Raw genomic sequence first — 16076 nt, forward strand, 5'->3', positions numbered from 1 at the left:
CTAGATGTGTTATTCTCAAGATGAGTGTTTATTCACTCGTCATTGCACGAGAGTAAGGCAAAGGTATTAGGGATGCCCAGTCCCGAAATGCAAAAATGAATTTACTTTATGTTGCCAAATAATAAATTCCTTGGAAAGTGTTGGTATGGAGGGCACCTGTGGATATGGTTAGCCATGGAAAGTGAAAGTTATGGTGGAAAAAGTAATAAGCTTTATTTTCTATTTGGGAACCACCTATGATATATCTATGCATGGAAAGTATTGGGAACTCGAAGTCGTTTTCGTTGGTGGGATGGATACACCTCTCAAAATGTTTTTATCTCTAAGTTTTTCGCTTTGAGCTCTGGCACGTCTACAAATCCCTACTTTCCTCTGCGAAGGGCCTTTCTTTTACTTTATGCAATTTTTATTTTGAGTCTCCATCTTCTCTTATAAACGCACCAACTAGGAGGCAATATGATCGTACTTAAGCATTGGGTGTAGCTAATATTCGAGTGTGTTTCATGAATGGATCAATGTTTGAGCATGATGGGCTAGGGATAACTTATTTTAGCGTTGATACTTTGAAAGACATGGTTGCTTGTTGATATGCTTGAGTATCTAAATAATCATGTCAAAACTAGACTATTGCTTTGAACAACTAAAAGTCCAATTGTCCATGCTATAAAGAAAAGAATATGATATGACATGATAGGCGGCATTCCACATCAATTTTTTTATCACTTACCTACTCGAGGACGAGTAGGAGTTAAGCTTGGGGATGTTGATACGTCTCCAACGTATCTGTAATTTTTGATTGTTCCATGCTGTTATATTATCAATCTTGGATGTTTTGTAATCATTTTATAGTCATTTTATATAATTTTTTGGTACTAACCTATTGACGTAGTGCCAAGTGCCAGTTCCTGTTTTTGCCGTGTTTTTTACATCGCAGAAAATCAATATCAGACGGAGTCCAAATGCCACAAAACTTTATGGAGATTTTTTATTGACCAGAAGGAACATGTTGGGCCCTGGTTGCACCTGGGGGGAGTCCCAAGGAGGGGACAACCCACCAGGGCGCTCCAGTAGGCCCAGGCACGCCCTGGTGGGTTGTGCCCACCTTGGGTGCCCACTGGACCGCCTCTTTGCTCTATAAATACCCCCAAAATTCCAGAACCCTAGGGGACTCGACGGAATCTTCATCCAGCCGCGCCGCAGAGTCCAGAACCACCAGATCCAATCTAGACACCATCTCGGATGGGGTTCACCACCTCCATTGGTGCCTCTCCGATGATGCGTGCGTAGTTCTTTGTAGACCTTCGGGTCCGTAGTTAGTAGCTAGATGGCTTCATCTCTCTCTCTTGATTATCAATACAATGGTCTCTCGGAGATCCATATGATGTAACTCTTTTGCGGTGTGTTTGTTGGGATCGATGAACTTTGAGTTTATGATCAGATCTATATTTTATATCCATGAAAGTTATTTGAGTTTCTTTGATCTCTTATATGCATGATTGCTTATAGCCTCGTATTTCTTACCCAATATTTGGGTTTTGTTTGGCCAACTTGATCTATTTATCTTGCAATGGCAAGAGGTGCTTTATAGTGGGTTCGATCTTACGGTGCTTGATCCGAGTGACAGAAAGGGAAACGGCACGTATGTATCGTTGCTACTAAGGATAAAACGATGGGGTCTATTGTTGGGGATCGTAGCAGAAATTTAAAATTTTCTACGCATCACCAAGATCAATCTATGGAGTAATCTAGCAACGAGGGGAAGGGGAGTGCATCTACATACCCTTGTAGATCGCTAAGCGGAAGCTTTGCAAGAACGCGGATGAAGGAGTCATACTCGCAGCAATTCAGATCGCGGTTGATTCCGATCTAGCGCCGAACGGATGGCGCCTCCGTGTTCAACACACGTACAGCCCGGGGACGTCTCCTCCTTCTTGATCCAGCAAGGGGAGAGGAGAAGTTGAGGGAGAACTCCAGCATCACGACGGCGTGGTGGTGGAGCTTGTGGTATTCCCGCAGGGCTTCGCCAAGCTCTACGGAGGAGGAGGAAGAGTTGGAGGAGGGAGCGCTGCGCCAGGGAAGAGGTCACGGCTGCCCTCCCACCCCTCCACTATATATAGGGCAAGGGGAGAGGGAGAGGCGCCCTAGGGTTTCCCCTAGGGGGCGGCGGCTAGGCAGATTGGATCTCCTTAGGGAAAATCCTAGGGAGACTTGCCCCGCAAGCCAAGCAGGTGGAGGCTTGCCACCCAAGCCAGGTGGAGGCGCCCCAACCCCCAAGTAACGTGGGAAAGGGTGTGGGGGGCGCACCACCCCTTAGTGGGCTGGTTTGCCCCTTCCCCTTTGGCCCATGAGGCCCTCCCACACTTGTCGGGGCTCCCGAAACACCTTTCGGTCATGCTGGCCATAGCCTGATACCCCCGGAACACTTCCGGACTCCAATACCCTTCGTCCAATATACCGATCTTCACCTCCGGACCATTCCGGAGCTCCTCGTCATGTCCGGGATCTCATTCGGAACTCTGAACAACCTTCGGTAACCACATACTATTTCCCATAACAACTCTAGCGTCACCGAACCTTAAGTGTGTAGACCCTATGGGTTCGAGAACCATGCAGACATGACCGAGACAACTCTCCGACCAATAACCAACAACGGGATCTGGATACCCATGTTGGCTCCCACATGTTCCACGATGATCTCATCGGATGAACCACGATGTCGAGGATTCAATCAATCCCGTATACAATTCTCTTTGTCCAACGGTATTGTACTTGCCCGAGATTTGATCGTCGGTATCCCGATACCTTGTTCAATCTCGTTACCGGCAAGTCTCTTTACTTGTTCCGTAACACATCATCCCATGATCAAATCCTTGGTCACATTGTGCACAATATGATGATGTCCTACCGAGTGGGCCCAGAGATACCTCTCCGTTTACACGGAGTGACAAATCCCAGTCTCGATTCGTGCCAACCCAACAAACACTTTCGGAGATACCTGTAGTGTACCTTTATAGCCACCCAGTTACGTTGTGACGTTTGGCACACCCAAAGCACTCCCACGGTATTCGGGAGTTGCACAATCTCATGGTCTAAGGAAATGATACTTGACATTAGAAAAGCTTTAGCAAACGAACTACATGATCTTGTGCTAGGCTTAGGATTGGGTCTTGTCCATCACATCATTCTCCTAATGATGTGATCCCGTTATCAACGACATCCAATGTCCATGGTCAGGAAACTGTAACCATCTATTGATCAACGAGCTAGTCAACTAGAGGCTTACTAGGGACATGGTGTTGTCTATGTATCCACACATGTATCTGAGTTTCCTATTAATACAATTCTAGCATGGATAATAAACGATTATCATGAACAAGGAAATATAATAATAACCAATTTATTATTGCCTCTAGGGCATATTTCCAACAGTCTCCCACTTGCACTAGAGTCAATAATCTAGTTCACATCGCCATGTGATTAACACTCACAGGTCACATCGCCATGTGACCAACATCCAAGAGTCTACTAGACTCAATGATCTAGTTCACATCACTATGTGATAAACACCCAAACAGTTCTGGGTTTGATCATGTTATGCTTGTGAGAGAGGTTGTAGTCAACGGGTCTTGCCATATTCAGATCCCTATGTATTTCGCAAAACTTTATATAGTAGATGCTGCTACCACGTTCCACTTGGAGCTATTCCAAATTATTGCTCCATTGTACGTATCCGGTATCTCTACTCAGAGCTATCCGGATAGGTGTTAAGCTTGTATCGACGTAACTCTTTATGTTGAACTCTTTATCACCTCCATAACCGAGAAACATTTCCTTATTCCTCTAAGGATAATTTTGAATGCTATCTAGTGATCTAGTCCTAGATCACCTTTGTACCTTCTTGCCAGACATGTGGCAAGGCACACATCAGGTGCGGTACTCAGCATGGCATACCGTATAGAGCCTATGACAAGAGCATAGGGGACGACCTTCGTCCTTCCTCTTTCTTCTGTCGTGGTCAATCTTTGAGTCTTACTCAACTTCACACCATACAACTCAAGTAAGAACCCCTTCTTTGACTGATCTATTTTGAACTCCTTCAAAAACATGTCAAGGTGTGCGTTCTTTGAAAGTATCATCAGGCGTCTTGATCTATCTCTATAGATCTTGATGCCCAATTTGTAAGCAGCTTTATCCAGGTCTTCCTTTGAAAAACACTCTTCAAACAACCGTTTATGCTTTCCAGAAATTCTACATTATTTTGGATCTTACAATATGTCATCCACATATACTTATCAGAAATGTTGTAGTGCTCCCACTCACTTTCTTGTAAATACAAGTTTCTAGCAAACATTGTATAAACCTAAAAGCTTTGATCACTCCATCAAAGCATGTATTCTGACTCTGAGATGCTTGCTCTAGTCCATAGAAGGATTGCTGGAGCAAGCATGCCTTTTAGCATCCTTAGGATCGACAAAACCTTTTATTATATCGCATACAAACTTTTCTTACGGAAACTGGTAAGAAAACTTGTTTTGGCATCCATCTGTCAGATTTCATAATCGAAAAATACAGCTAATGCTAACATGATTCCGACAGACTTAAGCATCGCTACGGGTGAGAAATTCTCATCGTAGTCAACTCCTTGAACTTGTGAAAAGACTCTTTCCCACAAGTCGCACTTCATAGACGGTAACATTACCGTCCATGTCCGTCTTCTTCTTAAAGATCCATTTATTCTCAATGGCTTGCCAATCATCGGCCAAGTCCACCAAAGTCCATACTTTGTTCTGATACATGGATCCTATCTCGGATTTCATGGCTTCTAACCATTTGTCGGAATACGGGCCCACCATCGCTTCTCCATAGCTCGTAGGTTCATTGTTGTCTAACAACATGATATCTAAGACAGGATTACCGTACCACTCAGGAGTAGTACATATCCTTGTCGACCTACGAGGTTCGGTAGCAACTTGATCCGAAGCTTCATGATCACTATCATTAACTTCCTCTTAAACTGACGTAGGCGCCAAAGAAAACATCTTTCTGTGTTGCATCACTCTCTGGTTGAAGTAAAGGTTCGACAACCTCATCAAGTTCTATCTTCCTCCCACTCAATTCTTTCGAGAGAAACTCCTTCTCGAGAAAGGACCCGTTCTTAGTGACAAACAATTTGCCCTCGGATCTGAGATAGAAGGTATACCCTACTGTCACCTTTGGGTATCCTAGGAAGATGTGTTTGTCCGCTTTGGGTTCGAGCTTCTCCGGCTGAAGCCTTAAGCATCGCAGCCCCAAACATTAAGAAACGACAACTTTGGTTTCTTGCCAAACCAATGTTCATACGACGTCGTCTCAACGGACTTAGATGGTGTCCTATCTAAAGTGAATGCAGCTATCTCTAACGCATAACCTCAAAATGAAAACGGTAGATTGGTAAGAGACATCATAGATCGCACCATATCTCATAGTGTTCGATTACGACGTCCGGATACACCATTTATCTGTGGTGTTCCAGGTGGCTTCAACTGTGAAACAATTCCACAATGTCTTAAGTGTTTGCCAAACTCATAACTCAGAAATTCTCATCGATCATATCGTAGGAATTTGATCTTCTTGTTATGATGGTTCTTAACTTCACTCTGAAATCGCTTGAACTTTTCAAATGTTTCAGACTTGTGCTTCATTAAGTAAATATACCTATATCTACCCAAATCATCAGTGAAGATGAGAAAATAGCGATATCCACTACACGCTTCAATTCTCATTGGATCACACGCATCAGCATGCATGATTTCCAGCAAGTCATTTGCCCATTTCATTGTACCTGAAAACGGGGTCTTAGTCATCCGGCCCATGAGGCATGGCTCGCATGTGTCAAGTGATTCAAAATCAAGTGACTCCAAACATCCATCGATATGGAGTTTCTTCATGCATCTTACGCCAATATGACCTGAGCGACAGTGCCACAAAAAATGTGGTACTATCATTATTAACTCTACATCTTTTGGTGTGAACATGTGTATTACCATGACCGAGATTCAATGAACCATTCACATACGGTGCATGACCATGAAAGGTATTATTCATGTAAACAGAATAACCATTATTCTCTAACTTAAATGAATAACCGTATTGCAATGAACATGATCTAATCATATTCATGCTCAACGTAGACACCTGATAACATTTATCTAGGTTCAATACTAATCCTGAAGGTTGATGGAGCGTGCGATGGTGATCTCATCAACTTTGGAAACACTTCCAACACACATCGTCACCTCGCCCTCAGCCAGTCTCCGTTTAGTCCGTAGCTTTTGCTTCAAGTCACCAATAATAGTAACTGAACCGGTATCCAATACCCAGGTGCTACCAGGAGTACTAGTGAGGTACACATTAATAACACGTATAAATTTTGTTGAAGTTGCCAGCCTTCTTATCTACCATGCATTTGGGGTAATTCCGCTACCAGTGACCGTTCCCTTTACAATAGAAGCACTTAGTCTCGGGTTTGGGTTCAACCTTGGGTTCCTTCACTAGAGCGGCAACTGGTTTGCCATCCATGAAGGTTCCCTTCTAGCCCTTCCCTTATTGAAACCAGTGGTCTTGTTAAACACTTGATGCTCCTTCTTGATTTCTACCTTTTGCGGTCTTAAGCACTGCGAACAGCTCCGGGATCAACTCCATCCCTTGCATGTCATAGTTCATCACGAAGATCTAGTAGCTTAGTGATAGTGGCTAGAGAACTCTATCAATCACTATCTTATCTGGAAGTTTAACTCCCACTTGATTTAAGTGATTGTACCACCCAGACATTCTGAGCACATGCTCACTAGCTGAGCTATTCTCCTCCATCTTGTTGGCAAAAGAACTTGTCAGAGGTCTCACACCTCTCAACACGGGCATGAGCCTGAAATCCCAATTTCAGCTCTTGGAACATCTCATATGTTCTATGGCATTCAAAACGTCATTGGAATCCCGATTCTAAGCCGTAAAGTATGGTGCACTAAATATCAAGTAGTCATCACGATGTGTCTGTCAGGTGTTCACAACATCCACAGACGACGTTGTAGGGGTTTGCACATCGAGCGGTGCATCAAAGACGTAAGCCTTCTATGTAGCAGTGAGGACACTCCTCGGACTACGGACCCAGACCGCATCATTGCTTACAATATCTTTCAACTTAATCTTTCTCTAGGAACGTATTGAAACAGGGAGCTACAACGTGAGCTATTTATCTACAACATATTTGCAAAGACAATTTAGACTATGTTCATGATAATTGAGTTCATCTAATAAAATTATTTAATGAACTCCCACTCAGATAGACATCCCTCTAGTCATCTAAGTGAAACATGATCCGAATTGACTAGGCCGTGTCCGATCATCACGTGAGACGGACTAGTCATCAACGGTGAACATCTCATGTTGATCGTATCTTCTATACGACTCATGTTCGACCTTTCGGTCTTCCGTGTTCCGAGGCCATGTCTGTACATGCTAGGCTCGTCAAGTCAACCTAAGTGTATTGCGTGTGTAAATCTGGCTTACACCCGTTGTATTCGAACGTTAGAATCTATCACACCCGATCATCACGTGGTGCTTCGAAACAACGAACCTTCGCAATGGTGCACAGTTAGGGGGAACACTTTCTTGAAATTTTAGTGAGGGATCATCTTATTTAAGCTACCGTCATTCTAAGCAAATAAGATGTAAAACATGATAAACATCACATGCAATCAAATAGTGACATGATATGGCCAATATCATTTTGCTCCTTATGATCTCCATCTTCGGGGCTCCATGATCATCGTTGTCACCGGCATGACACCATGATCTCCATCATCGTGTCTTCTTGAAGTTGTCTCATCATCTATTACTTCTACTACTATGGCTAACGCTTTAGCAATAAAGTAAAGTAATTACATGACGTTTATGTTGACACGCAGGTCATAAATAAATTAAGACAACTCCTATGGCTCCTGCCGGTTGTCATACTCATCGACATGCAAGTCGTGATTCCTATTACAAGAACATGATCAATCTCATACATCACATATATCATTCATCACATCCTTTTCGCCATATCACATCACAAGGCATATGCTGCAAAAACAAGTTAGACGTCCTCTAATTGTTGTTGCAAGTTTTTACGTGGCTGCTATAGGTTTCTAGCAAGAACGTTTCTTACCTACGCCAAAACCACAACGTGATATGCCAATTTCTATTTACCCTTCATAAGGACCCTTTTCATCAAATCCGATCCGACTAAAGTGGGAGAGACAGACACCCGCTAGCCACCTTATGCAACGAGTGCATGTCAGTCGGTGGAACCAGTCTCACGTAAGCGTACGTGTAAGGTCGGTCCGGGCCGCTTCATCCCACGATGCCGCCGAATCGAGATAAGACTAGTAACGGCAAGCAAATTGGCAATATCGACGCCCACAACTGCTTTGTGTTCTACTCGTGTATAGAAACTACGCATAGACCTAGCTCATGATGCCACTGTTGGGGATCGTAGCAGAAATTTAAAATTTTCTACGCATCACCAAGATCAATCTATGGAGTAATCTAGCAACGAGGGTAAGGGGAGTGCATCTACATACCCTGGTAGATCGCTAAGCGGAAGCGTTGCAAGAACGCGGATGAAGGATTCGTACTCGCAGCGATTCAGATCGCGGTTGATTCTGATCTAGCGCCAAACGGACGGCGCCTCTGCGTTCAACACACGTACAGCCCGGGGACGTCTCCTCCTTCTTGATCCAGTAAGGGGAGAGGAGAAGTTGAGGGAGAACTCCAGCATCACGACGGCGTGGTGGTGGAGCTTGTGGTATTCCTGCAGGGCTTCGCCAAGCTCTAGGAGGAGGAGGAAGAGTTGGAGGAGGGAGGGCTGCGCCAGGGAAGAGGTCACGGCTGCCCTCCCACCCCTCCACTATATATAGGGGCAACGGGAGAGGGGGAGGCGCCCTAGGGTTTCCCCTAGGGGGCGGCGACTAGGTAGATTGGATCTCCCTAGGGAAAATCCTAGGGAGACTTGCCCCCCAAGCCAAGCAGGTGGAGGCTTGCCACCCAAGCCAGGTGGAGGCGCCCCAACCCCCCAAGTAACATGGGAAAGGGTGTGGGGGGCGCACCACCCCTTAGTGGGCTGGTTTGCCCCTTCCCCTTTGGCCCATGAGGCCCTCCCACACTTGTCGGGGCTCCCGAAACACCTTTCGGTCATGCTGGCCATAGCCTGATACCCCCGAAACACTTCCGGACTCCAATACCCTTCGTCCAATATACCGATCTTCACCTCCGGACCATTCCGGAGCTCCTCGTCATGTCCGGGATCTCATCCGGGACTCCGAACAACTTCGGTAACCACATACTATTTCCCATAACAACTCTAGCGTCACCGAACCTTAAGTGTGTAGACCCTATGGGTTCGGGAACCATGCAGACATGACCGAGACAACTCTCTGACCAATAACCAACAACGGGATCTGGATACCCATGTTGGCTCCCACATGTTCCACGATGATCTCATCGGATGAACCACGATGTCGAGGATTCAATCAATCCCGTATACAATTCCCTTTGTCCAGGGGTATTGTACTTGCCTGAGATTTGATCGTTGGTATCCCGATACCTTGTTCAATCTCGTTACCGGTAAGTCTCTTTACTTGTTCCGTAACACATCATCCCATGATCAACTCCTTGGTCACATTGTGCACATTATGATGATGTCCTACCGAGTGGGCCCAGAGATACCTCTCCGTTTACACGGAGTGACAAATCCTAGTCTCGATTCGTGCCAACCCAACAGACACTTTCGGAGATACCTGTAGTGTACCTTTATAGCCACCCAGTTACGTTGTGACATTTGGCACACCCAAAGCACTCCTAAGGTATCCGGGAGTTGCACAATCTCATGGTCTAAGGAAATGATACTTGACATTAGAAAAGCTTTAGCAAACGAACTACACGATCTTGTGCTAGGCTTAGGATAAGGTCTTGTCCATCACATCATTCTCCTAATGATGTGATCCCGTTATCAACGACATCCAATGTCCATGGTCAGGAAACTGTAACCATCTATTGATCAACGAGCTAGTCAACTAGAGGCTTACTAGGGACATGGTGTTGTCTATGTATCCACACATGTATCTGAGTTTCCTATCAATACAATTCTAGCATGGATAATAAACGATTATCATGAACAAGGAAATATAATAATAACCAATTTATTATTGCCTCTAGGACATATTTCCAACATCTATCTCTACATAGATAGATCTTGTCTACATAATGCCATCGTTCTTATTGCATTACTCCGTTTCTCCATGAACTTAATACACTAGATGCATGCTGGATAGTGGTCGATGTGTGGAGTAATAGTAGTAGATGCAGGCAGGAGTCGGTCTACTAATCTTGGACGTGATGCCTATATAATGATCATTGCCTGGATATCGTCATAATTATTTGAGAGGTTCTATCAATTTCCCAACAGTAATTTGTTTAACCACCGTTTGCTATTTTTCTCGAGAGAAGCCACTAGTGAAACCTACGGCCCCCGGGTCTTCTTTTTCATATATTTGCCTTTGCGATCTACTTTTCTCTTACATTTATTTTCAGATCTATTAATCCAAAAACCCCAAAATACTTTGTTGCACTTTATTTTATTTGCAATCTATTTATTTAATCTATTACAACTTTATCATGTCACGCACCAATTTCTGGCACCGTTACCCGAAAGGGATTGACAACCCCTTTAGCACGTCAGGTTACGAGGATTTGTTATCTGTGTGCAAGGGCTGTTTACGTTGTGTTGCTTGGTTCTCCTACTGGTTCAACAACCTTGGTTTCATATCTGAGGGAAGTACCTACCGCCGCCGTGCTGCATCATCCCTTCCTCTTTGGGGAAATACCGACGTAGCTTCAAGCGACATCAAATGCTACTGCCGTACTAAGCAAAATAAGATTCATAAAGGATAAACATCACATGCAATCAAAATATGTGACATGATATGGCCATCAGCATCTTGTGCCTTTGATCTCCATCTCCAAAGCACTGTCATGATCTCCATCGTCACCGGCTTGACACCTTGATCTCCATCGTAGCATCGTTGTCGTCTCGCCAACTATTGTTTCTATGACTATCGCTAGCGCTTAGTGATAAAGTAAAGCAATTACATGGTGATTGCATTTCATACAATAAAGCGACAACCATATGGCTCCTACCAGTTACTGATAACTTTTACAAAACATGATCATCTCATACAACAATTTATATCTCATCACGTCTTAACCATATCACATCACAACATGCTCTACAAAAACAAGTTAGACATCCTCTACTTTGTTGTTGCAAGTTTTACATGGCTGCTACGGGCTTCTAGCAAGAACCGTTCTTACCTACGCATCAAAACCACAATGATTTTTCGTCAAGTTTGTTGTTTTAACCTTCAACAAGGATCGGCCGTAGTCAAACTTGATTCAACTAAAGTTGGAGAAACAGACACTCGCCAGCCACCTCGCGAAGCACGTCGGCAGAACCCGTCTCATGAACGCGATCATGTAATGTTCGTCTGGGCCGCTTCATCCAACAATACTGCCGAATCAAATTAAGGTGGTGGTGGTAAGCAGTATGACTATTATCTCCCACAACTCTTTGTGTTCTACTCGTGCATATAACATCTATGCATAGACCTGCACTATCGCAGGATGCTGCTAATGCGACACTACGATCAAAGACCCTTCGAGAAACTGTGTGCGATGCCATAATCGCAAACAGTGTTGTATGAAAACCGTCAGAAATGTATAAAACATTTGTGATGACAGATGCATCAAACACGGTTCAGGTTTTATTTGTGTGTGCTATGAAGGTCATACGGTTCAGTTCAATGAACTGTTTGCGATGAGGAGGAACAAAAGAAATGGGCAACCAGATGAAGCCGTGTGTGATACACAGCATACGGTTCACTCGGATGAACTGTTTGTGATTAGGCAACAAAAAAGAAACGATCAGCCAGATCAAAGGTGTGTGCGATATACGGCATGCGGTTCACTCAGATGAACTGTTTGCGTTGAGACATGAGAACAGAAATGGTTCAAATGAACAAGATGTGTGTGATACAAGGCAAATAAGTCTGTAATCGGAGACGTGTGCGAAGATCGATAACAACACAGACGATTACTGCTAATAAGCCGTGTGTGTTGTGAGACAACGATTGCTGGTATACAATTGTGAGTGATTTATGAAAACATCACCGACGGGTTCCATTATTTAGTCCATGTGCGATGTGATTTTCTTTGTCCGCACAACATCTATGCTCTGTCTACAACAACAACATATATACTTAAAAAGACAACATTGCATAACCAAATTAAGCATACAATTACACAAGTGACTACACACATAACATTTCCACACACCAAAGAAAGCAATTACATGCATACTAAAGTAGGAGAAACGAGGACCTAATTATCTACTTATTGTTGCGACGACGCTTGCCATTGCTCTGCTTCCGGCTGGATCCCTGGCCGTTTTGGGGAAGGAGGGACTTCCCCATGTCAACGATCCGCCTGTACATGTAGTAGCTCTTGTATGCCTCCTTGGCCGCGTACACGATGTGAGCTTTGTCGAGTTTCTCCATCCAGGCCGAGTGCCAGGCACGCTTGTCCTTGTTGCATGAATCCTTCATGTCTCTATAGTAGGGGTCGATGATGGCCTCGGCGAGGTGAACCAGTCAGTCCTTATCATGCTCCTTGCTGCCCCTGATCTTGTATTAGCCCTGGATGTCGACAAGATCCTCGAGCGCCTTAACATGATTGGTGATGTCCACTGTAGCGAACATGTAGTGAGGGCTGTCGACAAACCTGGCGAAACGCTCGCAAGGCCTTGTGGCCATGCAATAGTGGTAGACAAGGACGTGTTAGCGCACACACATCTGGGCGATGGCGACCTTGGGACGAGACACGACACAAGCGCGGGTGTACTCGAGGTCGAACCCGACCACCTTGTACTTCTCCTCGGCAAGCAACAGCTCCATGATATGGATGGAGTGCTCTGCCCAGACCGGGTCGTTGGTGTACACCACCGAGAGGTCCATGAACCTTCTGTGGGTGTCCACCATGACACACATGGTGAATTGTTGCTCGTCGTCGTCGACAGCCGCTCGGAGTGCCATTTGAGCTGCGCAGGATACCGTCTAAGAATTTCTCGTGGTGGGTGTGCTTCTTGCAATGGTGGGGCGCGATCGAAAGGTTGAAGAGACACAAGGGTAGGTTAAATGGCCGCGGTAATAAATGGGGGTCGGCCGACCTGTAATCGTCACGTCTTGTCGCTACCTTCATAGCGGAGGATTCCAGAATCCAGTGCATGCTTGACAACACCGCACCCTAGGCGTGGGCTCGAAGAGCCTGTTTACCGCGCAAGCTTCCCGCCCGGCTAGTTTGGCCATGCGTCGGCTGGAAGAGGGACAAATCGTGGGCGTTTATTGGCAAAAAGCTTTGTAAAATCGAAGTGTGTGGAATGATTTCGCTCATAAGTTTACCCTTGGGTGATGAGGTCAAAGTTACATAGAAGGGCGATGATGGACACTCGAGTGCGATAATTAATTCTGCGCTCTATAGTGCACACGGTGGAAGAAACCAACTATGTGCAATATTGTCGAAGATCGCAGTCGAGTTAGCTATATAGATCCTGTGCTGTGAGATCGACAAGGTAAACTGATTTGAGAATGGTTAATAAAATCTAAGACCATTGCATATCAAGGTGAAAATAGTGCTAGCAATATACGAGTCTCATACGATGCTATTTCAACGATTGTACCACAAAAGCTCGAAATGTTACAAGGTTCAAATTCCAGAGTTATATGCCTCAAATTCAAAGATTACAAGGTTCAAACTGATATTAGAAATGAAATTCAGCTCATCAGCTGCAAATGCTCGCACTAATGCGCTGAACATTCATGGATATCAGAGAGGTTTAAACTAATATCACCGCTTCTAAGTCTGGCTTCGAAACCTCACAATTTTTGCAAAGGGGTCAGCCACTGAGAAGTCATGTATGGGTTGACCTGATGACTTCCGATTACTCTGTCATCTGAAGTTCCAAAATGAAATGCAGCATTTTTGGAGCCTACTCCATTCTGCCGCAGGTGCCGGCGGTGATCAACAGACCATTCATTTTTGCGAAATAAATGTAGGGCAAACCTCATTTCCTTCAGCACCCTTGCTCCGAGAACAAAGAACCTGGCGAATATAATCTCTGGTAAGGTCCCTCGGTAGGAGTTCAAAGTAACTTCTGAGAGATGCAGATCTAGGCATTTGACGTGATTGTTATATTGTATCACATTATCCACCACTGGGCCTAATATTATCTGCAAAAAAAGAAAACGTGTTAGTGCCTACATCCAGTTTTGAACATTACTACAGGACTAGCTATTTGGCTTGCGGGATTTGTAAAATGCACTAACATGCCATCTTCGACCTGACATGATTAACATGGGCATTTGATTACATTCTAGAAAAATGTAGCCTTCTTCACAAGAGGTTGGAGTGGATGAAAAGTTCCCTAAGAAAACTAGTACAAATGAATCCAAAGGAGAAATGCTTATTTAATGTAACCATATGGATCAAGCAACCAATATGGGGGGGGGGGGGCATGTATGTACTGAAACCTTCCAAAAGAACCTTGAGAAATTGTAGTACATTGTCATTGTTAACTTGGAAAAAGGTGTCACAAATTGAACTCCCTTATGGTTAACATTTAACAGGAAAGGAACATCACCTCGATATATAGCTTCTCCAGGTAAGGAAAGCATCTCAGGAAACTGACAACTTGCTCCACATTGGGCCCGATAGATTCTAGTGCCAAGACCTTCACTGTGCCCAGTTTCAGGGTCAAGCTTGTTGGAATCATTTTCTGAATGACAGACGAACAAACATCTTCAAAATTAGAAATAATGTTAATTTGTAGAAGGATAGGTAGAAGGCGGCTGTTGTACCTGAACGGGTGTGGATCCAATAACAAGTTCAGAGTATTTGTCAGACGAGTAGCCCACCAATTTCAATTTTGACGCAGAAATGAAATTGATTCTTGTTGGACCTTCTCGCTAAACTACAAGTAATCTCTCAAGTGCAGGTGTGTCTTGGATGACCATACCGTGGTCCACCTTTTGTGATGTCTTCCTGCTGCACCAGCAACACACATAAATAGTCCGGAGAGTCATGGAGGTGACGTGGAAGGTACTCAACCCATTGATCGCTTGAAGACGAAGGTACTCGAGTGCAGTACAGCCACGGAGCAGGCGATCCATGTCACCCTTCGAGAGGCAGACGACGACGAGCTCGAGGTGCTTCAGTCGTGGTAGAATAAGAACGGGTGCATCATTAAGGGGCGGGAAATGGCAGTTCCTGAACTTGGCGACGCGCAGCATGGGCGCGAGGCGGAGTGCGGACGTTGGCAGCGACCGCATATGCCCATCATCAAAAGTGAGCTCCTTGAGCTGATCTCTAGGGCGGGGGATCGAAACCAGTCGTCAAGCTTGGCTCGGTCCTTGTCGTTGGAACAGAACTTGCCCATTCTAAGGCCTTTGGGTGGGCCAAGGTGACCGCCAAGGATCTTGGAGAACGCATCCAAGCTTTTGCGATAGCCATGGCAGAGCTCGTGGGTGTCAATGAGGTCGAGAGAGCGGGAGTTCCATAGGGGCACCACCACCGGGAAAGGAGGGTTGTCCGCGCCCCATATTTGATTGGGAGGAGGGAGATGATGACTCTCAACATATCATCGGGGAGGCTACCGATTAAGTCTAGGCCTGCTGGAGTCGCTTGCGGTTCTAGCTTGCCTCGCCTCCGCTTGTTGGTAGCCCCGTTCTCCACCTCCGGAAGCTCCTTGTCAGTGGCACTTTCTGATAGAAATGGGAGTACAGGGAATATTTAGTTAAAACATGGCAATAGCAAGTGTATTGGTAACTAGAAGTTATTAGGTAGGAATATAGTAAGAAAAGGGAATAACAATTGGTTGCTTAAATACTACACAATTCATTTGACATTGCTGGGTAAGTCAACATATGCAGATAGTTGAAAAGAAAACTTAC

This window comes from Triticum dicoccoides, chromosome 3A, assembly GCF_002162155.2.
Source record: "Triticum dicoccoides isolate Atlit2015 ecotype Zavitan chromosome 3A, WEW_v2.0, whole genome shotgun sequence".
Lineage (NCBI taxonomy): Eukaryota > Viridiplantae > Streptophyta > Magnoliopsida > Poales > Poaceae > Triticum > Triticum dicoccoides.